Source organism: Rhinoderma darwinii, chromosome 5 (genome assembly GCF_050947455.1).
Source record: "Rhinoderma darwinii isolate aRhiDar2 chromosome 5, aRhiDar2.hap1, whole genome shotgun sequence".
NCBI classification, from domain to species: Eukaryota; Metazoa; Chordata; class Amphibia; order Anura; family Rhinodermatidae; genus Rhinoderma; species Rhinoderma darwinii.
The window spans coordinates 119959536-119974169 of NC_134691.1; the positions used below are offsets into that span (position 1 = coordinate 119959536).

General features: G+C 38.5%; 1 protein-coding gene across 4 annotated transcripts in view; it reads left to right on the forward strand.

Moving 5' to 3' along the window:
* The first annotated feature begins 208 nt into the window (after nucleotides 1–208).
* The window catches only part of MC5R (melanocortin 5 receptor), a 63532-nt gene continuing 49106 nt past the window's right edge, over nucleotides 209–14634 (forward strand). For 3 of the 4 annotated variants that reach the window (XM_075828373.1, XM_075828372.1, XM_075828375.1), the window contains exon 1: nucleotides 209–515. The gene's annotated coding sequence lies outside the window, so the exon portion shown is untranslated. The remainder of the gene's footprint in view (nucleotides 516–14634) is intronic. The other variant, XM_075828371.1, reaches the window with a different exon arrangement.

Below are 14634 nucleotides of genomic sequence, written 5' to 3' on the forward strand. Positions count from 1 at the left end.
CTCTCTCTCTTTGTCTCTTCTTGTCTCATCTCTCTCCTCTATGTTTTAAATGTAGGTAGTACTATAGATCATATTTGCTGCAGGGCTGACGTATATAAATAGTTCTTGACATAAACAAAGGTGTTTATAAGAATCTAGTACGTTTGTAGCGATGCTGACTTGCGCCCCCTGATGGTGATGAGAAATGGTTGAATTTTAGAGTTGGGTGAGGATGAAAGGGGGGCGAGGAGGAGCTAGAAGCTCAATATCACTGATGTTAGCTGCTGCAGGTATAAAACACAGTTGCTCAGTGTGTGTGATCAATAGCTGCTGTCTGGTCTGTGGACTAAAATGTGATTACACCATCAGTTCATTCGGAACTCTAGACACCTGCATGTTCTCTTCCAGCTGCCAGCTCCTATAATAGTGTATAAAGTGGATCATGGACCAGTCAGTAAGCAATGGGATTGTGCAGCATGATCAGGAGTTAAACACCGGTGACATCAAATGCTACGAAGATTCCTAAAGATCTCCAGGTACAGAAGGGATTTATGGGGTTACTTCTATCTAACCACTTAAATGCAAAAATATTGGGGCAGCTTTGTCTGTCTGATATAGTGTGTTTGTATTTCTACCTGTGTGTTATGTGAGATTAGAAACCTTCAACATTTTATGAATGAAGTTATTTTATTACACAAGTCCAGGTTTTATTGTCTGGCACAAGCCATTCTGATATTACAGTGTGCTATTTGTGTTTTTACATAGGACTGCATGTAAATCTCCTGGTTTATGGTAGCTGAGAATATGTACAACTACAAGTAATGTAGAGAAATTCAGCTTTTCTACATCTGTGTCCTCTCCCTATATTCTCCAGTCATAGGCAGTTAAAAAGCTACATCAGAATATTTATATGCGCCTAGTTTGGAAGCACTGCTACATATGATTTAGTACTATTTTATAATTGTTAATATTTTACAATTCATTACCTGTGGATCCTAGTTCTATAATTGCTCTATGGATAACTATATAACAATGAGTTTGCCTGCAGAGTAAATTAAAATGTGCAGCGTTCAGGCATGACAAAGTTAATAAAATAAACCTTATTTCTCTAACATATCTGGACCATCTCTAAGATAACGGGGAACATTGGACTCCCATACATTGCACTGCAGTAAATCAGATTCTTAGTGATTTAGGAATTTGAGGTTAGAAAGTGTGAGAATGTTCTCTTTTCTAAATGAAATGTCATGTTTCCCACAAGAACTTCTTTGTCCGCACTTCAACCCTTTCCAGTTCAGTCTTAGTAGAAATGGCATGAAAAGTATATGACAGTTTATAAGCCGCTGCACTACAATTCACATTATCCTTTTAAGAGTATGTTCACATGGTGGATTTTTTGCGGCGGAATCCGCCGTGGATTCCGAGGCAAAATTTTGAGTCCCATTAATTTCAATGGGTGCCATACCCTTTTGTTTCCAGCTAGCTGATTTTCTTTTCAGCTAGCGGGAAAAAGAAGCGTCCTGCCCGATCTTCGGGCAGATTTCGCCCGAAGCCCCCATTAAAGTGAATGGGAGGAGGAATCTACCTGCAGGAATAATTCCAGTGCAGAAAATGCGTCTGAACTTGCCAAGCAAAATCCGCCATGTGAACTGACCCTTAGGCTACATGCACACGTTGCCTATTTTGCGGCAGAAAATACATAGCAAAACCATAGGAAAACGCAAGAAAGTCGCAGGAAAAAGACGCACCTGAAAATGCGTCTTTTTAATGCGTTTTTCGGTGCATTTTTACGTTTTGCTATGTAAATCGCGGCGTTTTCATGCTGCTGGTTTTGCTGCTGATTTCTGTAGAACTACCAGGATAGAATTTGCAAGCGGAATCAAGGGATGAATTGACATGCTGCGGTTTCGAAAATACGCACCGCGGGCCAATTTACATCTCGAAAAATACCGCAGCGTGGACATGATATTACCTGAAATCTCATTGTCTATGCTGGTACTGTATTACGCTGCGGTTTTGCTGCACGCAAATATGCGTGGCAAAATCGCACGTAATACGCATCATGTGTATTGACTCTTAGGGTTCAGTCATATGCGGGAAATTTTGTTGCATGCATTTTCTGCGACTGAAAATCAGTTCCATTCATCTAAATGGAGAGATGGCAGCTAATTTCTGCAACAAAATCTGCTGCGTGTGACCGCACCCTAAGAGGGTATGTGTGCTCTGTATTTCAGCAACATCTGTGGAAGCAGTTAGGATATACTGGGGAACATTTTCTATTAAAAATGTGGCAGAATTCTGGTGCACATGCCGTGCTCCAGTTTTATTAACTGTTTTAGACACTTTTTGCACAGCGCTTAACAAGGGGCCATGGCTTAGCCAGGAAAGGGGTGGGGCTAAAGGATAGAGCATGGCTTAAAATGTGTTGCCGTGCGCTAAACTTAGCCAACTAATAGGAGGTATAAGGAAAATAAAAGTGTCTAACATGTCTAGCAAGATGCCCCAATTTTATAATACAGCATTCACCACTGTGATGAATTTGGCGCATCTTCTGACTGCCTGGTCTAAGTTCACACTGTCTAAATCTTAGCATTAGTAAATCTGCCCTATTATTATCAGCAGTAAGCAAAGTTTTCACAATAACAGCAATGTATTCTCATCACATGAATATACAAGTAAAATCTTGTGTCACTGAGAATGTGAAAATCAAAGGAGAAGTGCAGATAAGCACAATCTAATGGCCAGTTATAATTATTATTAGTGACCCCCTGTGCCTCTTTATGTCATTCATTTCTGCAGACACTGGAGCAGTTAAATCAGCTCTTCATCTTAAAGGGAAAGTGTCGCTAGAAATTTTTTTTTTTTTTTTAGTTAAACAATTAGTGTATAGGTGATTAAACATTGTTCTAGTTTTTTTAAAAATTTTCACGAGTCAGGAAATATTATAAATTAGATTCTAATTTATAATATTTCCCAGCGCTGGTCACTAGATGGAGCAATTCCCAAAATTGCAGCATTGCATGTGGTAAAGCAACCACATTGCTTTATGCTGCAAAATTTGAGAAAACTCACTCGCTCCAGTGAGCTCTCAGAATCCCCCCCTCCTTTATCCTGGCTAGTGCCGGGAGAAACGAGGGGATTGAACGGTCAAACCTCCTACACTGTGTGTCGCCATGTTTTGAGCTAACACACAGTGTAGTAGGTTTACATACACTAGTAAACACACAGTAAAACACGAACATACATAGAAATAACTTACCTGCTCCAGTCGCCGCCGCTCCCTCCGCTCCGTCCGCTACCTCCGCTCCAAGTGCACAAGTCCGGAAGCCGCGACCGGAAGTAGTAATCTTACTGTCCGGCCGCGACTTCCGGTCCACAGGAAAATGGCGCCGGACGTCGCACAGTTCAACTTGGACTGTCTGGGAGCGGCGCATGCGCCGTTCCCTCACAGACGGCGTACAGCATAGTGGATGGAACGGGCCCCGTTCGCATTCACTATGGGACTGTATGTGCCGTATTCCATGTCTGTATGTGTCGTTAATCGACACATACAGAGATGGAAAAAAAATGGCAGCCCCCATTGGGAAGAAAAAGTGAAAAAATAAAAAAAGTAAAACACAAACACACAAATAAATAAAAAAATGTTTAATAAAACACTAAAATCAAATTGATCTAAAAATTTTTTTTTCCGTGACACTGTTCCTTTAAGGACCTTACAGAAGAGCACTGGAGAACTGAACTTCCCAGACCTCCTTATGAATAGGGGAGGGGTGTCGATTGTAGATAGCGGTAGCCATAGCTGTATTTTCAGGTCTTTCTTAACTGATTCATTCACAGTTGAGAGTCACAAATGTAATCCACATGTGCAACTATTCACACAAACAGACAATTGTAAGATATTTTAGGTATAAAAGTATGTTTGTATGAGTGTTCTCATGATATGTGTGTTTGTTATGGTATGAATATAGACAATATGAGTATAAATATATTAATATATGATTGCTGGAATAAAATGTACAGAAGAGAGGTTGATAATATTTGATGTTGCACTGTACACATAATATAATATATTCAGACCAGTACACTACAGCATATTAACATGGCAAAATGATAGATTTCTCAGATTTTTTTGGTAAAATACTACATTATAGCATCAAAAATAATGTACTAAAAAAATTAAAGCCATTAGATGTGACAGACCGTAATCTATAGGCTGCAATTGTGTTTGATTAGTACATTAGTCTCAGATTTAAGCAATTTGCATTGTATTGTGGTAGATAGCACTTTGTAAAATACATAGAGAAATGCTATGCGATCACATTTTTATTTTTTTTTTATTTTTTTTAAATCCCTGCTAGATAAGGTAGGAGTCCAAAAACAGATCTTAAGGCAGAGAATAATGCTAGAAATTGAAATCTTCTGATATGAGCCAAGGTTAAGCTTAAAACAACTGCAGGACAATGAAGTAGAGATATTTTGGAAACATATGCTGTAAATGGGCATGTTATAAAATGATAAAGCAGAATGGATTGGTTTGTGAGAATGTATTATAAGCATATGTGTATGGTGTCACGATCTGTGGTTTTGTGGACCCACTGTGCCGCACGCCGTAGTGGGATGGCAGCTGGCCAAACTACAGCGTACCAAGTCAATATTTCTAGTCTAAGCACAAGGGTACCTGTGATAGTCCAGACAGTAGTAACGGCACGCACAGACGGGATCTTTGGCAGCAGGTGATGGAAGACGTGGCAGAGGAAACCAGACGTGGTGTAAAACAGCACAATGTGACTTCACACTAAAGATGGCACAAGAACAATACAGCACGGGATAAACGATACGGGTAGCAGGGCACGGGAATACAGGGAACAGGATATGACTACAGGACCATTTGCAAGACTAACAGAGGAATACAAACAATTCTCATGCAAGGAGTAAAAGGGCAGTGCCCTTCTTATAGTCCAGGGTGATCATGTGCTAATTACTGATAATTTACATGTGCAGGTACTGGCCATATAAGGCCGGGCACGAGCATTATACGGGACACAGCACAGGACCATGGCTGCGGCCGTCGATGGGTGAGTAATCATGACGGTCCGCGGCTGTGGATGTAACATATGGTGGTGGTTGTTTATTCTTAGTAGACAGCATATCCATCTGTTTTGCAAAATCATTATTTGAGGACCATATTTCCAAGTAGTCAACAATTTAGGCAAACATATGATAAGTAATGTTTTGCTTAATGGACAAAGTATTAGTTTGGTTATGCCCAAGACAGAATACTTCTCTGGGCATTGTCTACAGAATTATCTGTGAAAGCAAAAGTACTAATTTTAGACTAACTTATTCAAAAGGACAGCTAGAAAATCTGAAAATGTATTTCCCAATCTGAAACCTTTATCTCTAAAAGCCAAAAAATTATGGATAAGTCATTGGTGGAATTTGTGAACTCATACAACAGTTATTTCGAAAACCCTTTTGGCCCAGCTCTGAGATCTCCGTTGCTAAAAAAATATCTCAGACACAACATTCTAAGGGCTGGTTCACATCAGCATTCGCTTTCCGTTGAGGGGTTCCGTCTGAGGTTTCCGTCGTGGAGCCTCGCAATGGAAAGTCAAACGGAAAACCACATCTTCCGTTTGCACCACCATTGATATCAATGGTGACGGAAACATTGCCAATGGTTTCCGCTTGTCACCGTTCCGGCAGGTTTCCGTTTTTTCAACGGAATCAATAGCGCAGTTGACTGAAAAAAAACGGAAACCTGCCGGAACGGTGACAAACGGAAACCATTAGCAATGTTTCCGTCACCATTGATATCAATGCTGATGGAAATGGAAGCTAAGGTTTCCGTTTGATTTTCCGTTGCGTGGTTCCACGACGGAAACCTCAGACGGAACCCCTCAACGGAAAGCCAACGCTGATGTGAACAGGCCCTAAGCCCTATTTTGATGGATAATATGGCCATGCTTTTTGAATGTTGTGTCAGGGATTTCCAGTGACGAATCTGCTGATTGGCTTCGGCACACTAGATTTTTGGAAATTAATGTCAGTTCAGGCTCTCTAACTCCACAAATATGATCTGATATATTTCTCTGAAGACCACTTTCGGGGGTATTCTTCTTTCATTTGGGATAGTTATGCTTAAAGTGCGTTAAATAAGCCTTAGAAATTTGTCTTCAGTACACTCCCTCTAGTGGCAGTTTTGTGCTGCAAAAATTGAGATATTTAACAAATCTGTGCATACATAGAAAAAATGGGGCAGATTTACTAAGATAAAGACAGTGTAAACTCAGGCCAGGCAGACAGAAGATGCATCAAATTTATCACATCACAGTTATGCATGTTGTAAGAAAAATTTGGTGCTTCTTGCTAGACACTTTCTCCTCCTCATAACACTTTTTATTTGGCTTTAACAGAGTTTTGTGCCAGGTCTTTGCTGCAATTTGGTGCATTTTAAACCACGCCTCCCTTACGTTAAACCCCACCTCTTTTCAGACCTTTTTTTTTTAAGTGTCTAGAAAGGTGCAAACATCTGTTCTAAAATGAAATGTGCCACATTATAGGTCCAAACACATTGGTAAATTTGTCCCAATGTCTGTATCAAGTAAACAGAATGGAGATCCTTATTACCCAGTTCTCTGAAGATGCCGATATAATGATAGAATTTGTGCTATTAGGCTTCTGTAAATCGATGTAGTCTTTGTAGATTTGTTAAATGTTATATATAATCTGTATATATAGTACAGTACTGTACAAGATAATATTTTCTTGAAAAACTGTAAACAACGGTGTATGAAGGTACAAAACATGGACCTAATGGCACTAATTTATTAATTGTTTAATAATGTGACATCTCAGCCTTGCATTGCTCTGCAACAGGCAGAGCTAAACTTAATGGCTTAGAGTTAGACGTATCTCAGTCGTTCCTTAAAACAGAGATGTTAACTAAATCCACTGCACTGGTTAATGGCTGTCATTCAATACCATAAGTAGTGGACATAAATGAATGTGCACCCAGACACTATAACAATAGGAAGCCATATACTTTATAGGTTTACGTGAGACTAGGAAGATGGTGATTGCTGCAATCACAAAACAAAGGACCGAACAACACACATATAGGGGAGGTCGGTAGACGAGCATACTGGTGACAATACAAGTAGATGCTGTAAGGTACTCAGTAGCCAGTCTATCACATAATAATTTAGAGGCATCACACTCTAGCAGTGATGGTATCACAATATAAAAGGTGTAAGATGTCAAGAATCCCCATATGGAAGGACACTCAGATTTGTGCAGAGTTGAAAGACGCTAAATCGCTAATCAATAAAATGGTTACTTACAAAAAGACAAGTGTTGGTCTGCTGCTTGTGAGATGTGAGAAAAGGGTTATGAGTTTCACAGATATATATTCTCCTCTCAGAGAATCCAAATAACAGTGGTATTTCATAGAAGTAGATCTGTAACATACAGTGCCTTGCGAAAGTATCCTGTTTTTCCTGTTTTGTTGCATTACAACCTGGAATTAAAATGGATTTTAGAATGTTATTTTATGTAATGTACCTAACAAAATAGTCCAAATTGTTCAGTGGAATTTAAAAAAAAAAATACCATGTTTATAAAAAAAACAAAGAATAAAAACGGAAATTTTTTGAGTTAATCTGTATTCACACGCTTTGCTATGAAACTCCTAAATAAGATCTAGTCAAAGCAATAATCTTCAGAAGTCACATAATTTGTGTAATAAGGTCCCTCTGTGTGCAATCAAAGTGTCACATAATCTGTCACATGATGTCAGTATAAATACACCTGTTTTGAAAGGCCCCTGAGTCGGCAACATGAAGAGACAAAGTTGTGGAGAAGCATAGATAAGGGTTGGCTTATAAAAAAATATCCCAAACTTAGAACAACCCGCAGAGCACCATTAAATCCATTAAAACAAAAGGGAAATAAAATGTCACAACTACAAACCTGACAAGAGAAGGCCATCCACCAAAAGTGACACACTGCGCATTAATCAGGGCATTAATCAGATATTCAATAAATACATCAACTATAATAGTAAAGGAGCTCCAAAGATCCACTGCGGAGATGGAAGTATCTGTCTATAGGACCACTATAAGTCAAACAATCCATAGAGTGGGGCTTTATGGAAGCGTGCCCAGAAAAAAGCCATTGCTTAAAGAAAAACAAGTTTTCAGTTTTCCAAACAGCATGTGGCAGACTCCCCAAAAACATAGAAGAAGATTCTCTGGTCAGATAAGACTAAAATTTAACTTTTTGTCCGTCATCGGAAACACTATGTTTGGCCGAAACCCAACACTTCCCATCACCCCAAGACACCATTCCCATAGTGAAACATGGTGCTGGCAGCATTATGCTGTGGGGATGCTTTTCACCATCAGGGACTGGAAAACTTGTCAAGATTGAAGGAAAGATGGATGGCAGTAAATACAGGGCAATTCTTGAGGAAAACCTGTTTTAGTCTACCAGAGATATGAGACTGGGACAGAGGTTCCCCTTCTAGCAGAACAATGACCCTAAACACACTGCTAAAGCTACACTGGAGTGGTTTTAACCCCTTCCCGACATTTGACGTATCCATACGCCAAAGTCGGGTAAGGGAAGTATGGAACGGGCTCATGGAGTGAACCCGCTCCATACGATGCCAGTGTCGGCTGTTTGTTACAGCCGACACTTCAGAGTAACGTGCCGCTCGTTTAACTCGTTAAATGCTGCGGTCAGTAGCGACCGCAGCATTTAAATCGTTAGAAAGAGGGAGGCGACCCCTCTAACAGCTCATCATGCCCCCCGCAATGCAATCGTGGGGGGTCGATTGTTGCTTCATTAGGCCCCCAGGTCCGCCATCTTTGTGCACATATTAAGCCCTGCCTCCGACAGGGATTAATAAATGCCTGTCAGAATCACGATATACTGCAGTACATTAGTATTGTAGTATATCGTGCAAGTGATCTAACGATTGCTGTTTGAAGTCCCCTAGGGGGACTAAAAAAATAAATACAAATGAGTTAAATAAAGTTTTTTTTTATGTAAAAAAAATAAAAATAATTTAAAGTAAAAAAAAAAAACCTTTTTCCATTTTCCCACAAGAGCATAGTAAAAATATTCATGAACAAACATAATTGGTATCGCCGCGTCCATAAAAGTCTGAACTATTACAATATATAATTATTTAACCCGCGCGGTGAACGCCGTAAAAAAAAAATTGTAAACGCCAGAATCTCTATGTTTTGGTCACCTCATCTCCCACAAGAAATGAACTAAAAAGTGATCAAAACGTTGCATGTACACCAAAATTGTATTATTAAAGACTACAGCTTATCCCGCAAAAAATAAGCCCTCATACCGCTTAATCGATGGAAAAATAAAAAGTTATGGCTCTCGGAATTTGACGACACAAAATAAATTTTATTTTTTACACTTAGGTTTTTACTTGTAAAAGTAGTAAAATATAGAAAAAAACTATATATATTTGGTATTGCCGTAATCATAATGACCCACAGAATAAAGTTAACATGTTGTTTTAATTGCACAGTGAATTCTGTAAAAACGGCGCGCAAAAAAACATGGAGGAATCGCTGTTAATTTCATTTTCTACCCCACAAATATTTTTTTTCCCGTTTGGTGAAATAAATGGTGCTATGAAAAACTAAAACTCGTCCCGCAAAAATCAAGCCCTCATAGAACTATATCGAAAAATACAGAAGTTATGGCTTTTGGAAGGTGGGGAGGAAAAAATGTAAATGAAAATCTGAATAAGGGCTCCGGCAGGAAGGGGTTGAGAGTAAAAATGTTAAAATCTTGGAATGGCCTCGTCAAAACACAGACCTTAAAGATTACTGTACACGCAACCCATCCAACTAAGTTGGAGCAATTTTGCCTGGGAATGGGAAAAAAATCCCAGTGTCTAAATGTGCTAAACTAATAGAGATGTAACACAAGGGACTTGCATCCGTAATTGCAGCAAATCTGTATCCACAAAGTATCGACTTTCAGGCAGTGAATACTTATTCACATTAAAGTTCTCTATTTTATGTCTAAATGATTCACTCCCAGTAAAAAATATTTTGCACCTTTAAAGTTGTATGTGTGTTGTGTAAATCAAATGTTGCAAATCCCCCCAAAGTCATTTTTAATTCAAGGTTGTAATGCAATTAAACTGTAAAAACACCAAGGGGGGTGGGGGTGAATACTTGTATATATGCTGTCGTGTCTGAAGGCAGCATAAAAAAGTGACAGATACACAGATTTCAGCATGCTATCACTTCGTAATGATCTGTAGTTTCTGAGTATTTAGATCTTACACTTAGGCGCACAGAGAGCGATGCAGGGATTGAGTCCAAGTATATTCATATATTCACGCTCCCCCGGCTCTCCAGACGCTTATTAACACTTTTCTCCCTATGCGCCTTAATTATAAGAGAATTGTCAATCAGCCTGGAGGGCAGGGGATGTGGGGGAAAAGAGAATATACTGTGTGAATATACTGTATGGACTCAATCCCTGCATCGCCGGCCACGCACCATAAGTATAAGATCGAAATACTCGGAAACTACAAAATATTAGCGATTACACGCTGAAATCAGCATGTCTGTCACTTCTTTATGCTGCCCATAGACAGGGCAGCATAAACATGTGACAGATCCGTTTTGACTATCAATGGCAAAAATGTAAAAAAGGTGGGTTGAAGAGACCGTGCTAGTGAAAGTCCTATCATGAGACATAGTTTTATACAACATAGGTGTAAAAACTCCTTCCCTTTCGTAAATCTCCTATTCCACACAAGGTAGGAAAGTTTTTGAAATGTGTTTTGAAAATGATGCATCATATAACCCAACTAAATATAAAAAGGTAAGGTATGTAAACTTGTGTGACGATTGGGCAGGCTCACACTGGCCCCGTAGAGTACCAGAGTTTTCTTCGGTGGACTCAGGCTCTGACACATCAATGGGGCCCAAACATCCAACAGGAGGCAACAATACTTGGAGCTGACTTTAGAGATGTTTACTTCCTACTGTATATGTATTCCCCCCCTTTGCTATAAAACCACTAATAGACTAGGGTCTATTTCTTATGGATTATTTTGTGAATTACCTATTTAGCGTTATTGACGCAATTAAAATAGATGTGCATAGATGCAGGATGGACCTTATAATCATTTCCTCTGGTGGGGCTAAGGAACCCCATGAAAGTTAATGGGAACACCCTGGATTCTAAAGGTGCTATACAACAAATAATAACAATACTTCCAATGCTAAGACCTATTGCTTGTAACACTGTACTAACATTTACTCACACTACTGATACTATGTTGGATATATAAGATTTTTGCTATACTCCTTAACTGGTGGACTGGTGTACAAATCCGGACCGGGGATATAAGTTGTTCAGTACCCGCAGACCTGCCATCACAGATGCATTGGAGGAAGGCAATGTCTCCACTAATGCATCTACGATGAAAGGCCTGCCAGGAGTGGATATATATATATATATATATATATATATATATATATATATGTATGTATATATATATATATATATATATATATATATATCACACAGGGGGGTGCATAAGTAGATATACAGTCTAAGTAATAGGTATATTTAGAATGCTTCTTTTATGAACTGAATCATGTTAGCAACCGTGTGCGGATTTCTTGAATATACCATATTTTTGACAACACCCCAAAAGAAAAAGTCCATTGGGGTAAAGCCTGGTGATCGTGGTGGCAATTCAACCTGGCCTCGTCTACCTATCTACCTATTGGGTAATTTTTTTGTCAAGAAAATGACGCACTGCTAAAGCACAGTGAGGAGGTTGAGGAGGGGCTTCATATTGCTGAAAATAAAATTCTTAGGGCACATTTAGATGTGGCGGAATTGCTGTTGAATTCCGCTGCGGACAGTTCGCAGTGGAATTCTGCAGCAGCCATTTTTTACATTTGTTTCTATACATTTTTAGGAAACTTAGTTCAGAAGTTGCAGAAAGTAACTGTGTGGAATTTAGGCTGCGGTGCAGAATTTTCCCTCCGCAGCATGCACATTATGTTGCGGAGAAGAAGCGGAATTTCACTGCGGATTTCAGCCTTTGCAATGCAAAAACTGAAATCTGTGGCAAGTCCACTGTGATATCTGCAATGTCTGAATTACCTGTCAAATATGCAAATGTTGGTGCAGATTCGTTGCGTAATTGCCCCGAATCTGCACCAACATTTGCAGCTTAAAAATTCCACCACGTCTGACCATGGCCTTAATTTTCATGCTCCAACTGCGATTGTGGTATTACATTTTCTTGGAGCATGGTTAGGTACAGGTCTGAGGTAACCATTGTATTGTAGAAGATAGGTCCAATTACCCCTTTTCATGAGAGGGCCGCCCAAACTGTATCCCCAGGTTGATTCAACTGTTCTGCAAGGGGGTTTTCTGTTGAGTAATAAACACAGTTGTGCCTATTAACAGCGCCTGAAAGTTTAAAGTTGACTTCATCGGACAAAGTTATTTTTCTAGTAATGCCATCAACTTCTGTTTCTTCATTCAAAATTGCCTCACAAAATTGTAAACACCGATCTGGATCATCCCCTAATAATGCATGGCTTAATCTTCGCTGATACATTTTCAGCCCTAAGCGTTGCTGCGGAAAATGTCCAACTCTTTAGACGCTCTCTTTTTAGACTTTTTGGGGCTTTGAGTAAGTGCCAGGGTCACTACCATTTCATTTTCATCAGTAGCTACACTCACTGGTCGACCCTTTTTTGGTGCATTACAAATGCATCCAATTCTGTCCAATTTGTCATGTTTAATGATAGTCTAGTTGGTGGAGGTGTTGCAAAATTTCTTCCCATTTCTATTCAATGTTTTTAGTATTTTCTGTCTTCCAATGTTATTTGACTATACATTTACTTTGTTCATCTGTTAAATTACCAGCCATACTTAATAATCTAAATAATATAAATTTTGGGGGAGATTTATCAAATAGTCTAAACGCAGAAATGTCTTTGTTGCACATGGCAACCAATCACAGCACAGCTATCACTTCTGAAATTAAATATTTTTAGACTGTTTGAAAAACCTCCCCCTGTAGAGATGTATATCTACTTATATACCCCCTGTCTATATATATATATATATATATATATATATATAAAAATTATATATATATATATATATATATATATATATACACACATATATATATATATATATATATATATATATATATATATATATATATATATATATATATATATAATTTTTGTTTTTCTTGTTTGGTCTTGGGGTCTGAAATAATTTTAGGGTTCTGGTCTAGGGTTCAGATTAGTATAGGGGGCTGGTCTGGGTCTGTATAAAATGTAAAGATTTGTCTGGGGCCTTATTAATTTTAGGTGTCTTGTCTGGGGCCTAAATAATTTTAAGGGCTGGTTTAGGGTCTGAATTCATTTTAGTTGTCTAGTCTACGGTCAAAACTATTTTTATGGGTCTGGACAGGGGGTCTGATTAAATTTAGGGGCTGGTCTGTTGTCTGAATTCAATTTAGAGCTCTGGTCTGGAGTCTTATTAATTTTAGGGGACTGTTCTGTTTTTTTCCACTCACAAATAATAATACATCTTAATGTAAATAGCTCTAAAAAGGTAAAAATATGTTAACAAGATGACATTTTTCTAGCCCCATTTTGTTGCATTTAGTCACTGCACCTTATGGATCATCAGCTGACATACATACAACTATTTGAGTTTGCATGGGACTGGTTGCTTAGTTGAAAGAGTTTTCACCAACAAAGGATACTCCCTTCTCTTTTCCTCTTCTTGGTGGCTTTAGGCCATGAAAAGTCTATTTCAATTGGGGTCATAGGAACATTATATATAACAGCACTATCATTTACTATAAAGCAAATATTAAAGATTACTGCACGGAGCTCTGCCATGAGCTACAGGGAGCAAATATAAAATTGTATTGCAGGGAGCTATTCATATGTGAACAGACTGGGGTTGCTATGGAAATCTTGTAATATTGGATCCTTTTGCCAGCCATTGAAATTTTTTTTTTTTTTTTTTTTTTTTTTTTTTACATTAGATGAAGCCAGTGATTTGTGGAGAGGAGGGTAAGCTGTCTTTGGTCAAGTGACCTTTTCTAGTCTGAATGCAATAACATGCTAGTGAAAAATTTCCAGCTGTTAAATGTAGTTGTATTAACATAAAGAAAATCATCAATCTTAAATGACATTTAAAACATTTAATAGTGCAAATAAAAAGTTATTTATTTGTCTTTATGTTTTATTTACATTATATTTTATTTGCCATTCAGGCAGAAAACTAAATTCAAAATTCTGTTGGACTTGTATTAATAAAGGGGGGTGGATTGCGTGAGCTCAGAGGACAGCTACATAGATATAACAGAGGCAACATTGACCAAGTGATCAAGATTGAGAAAACGTTGTCTGATCTGACAAATTTCTGTTTCTGCTTTGCCCAGGCAGATGCAAAGGTCAGAATTTGGTGTGAACAACATGAATCCATTTATTCACCCTGCATCAATGGTTCAGAGTGGTGGTGGTGGTAGTGTAATAGAGTGGGGAATGTTTTGTTCGCACAAAGCCCCTTAATACAAATTGAGAATTATTTTTTACTGACCATGTG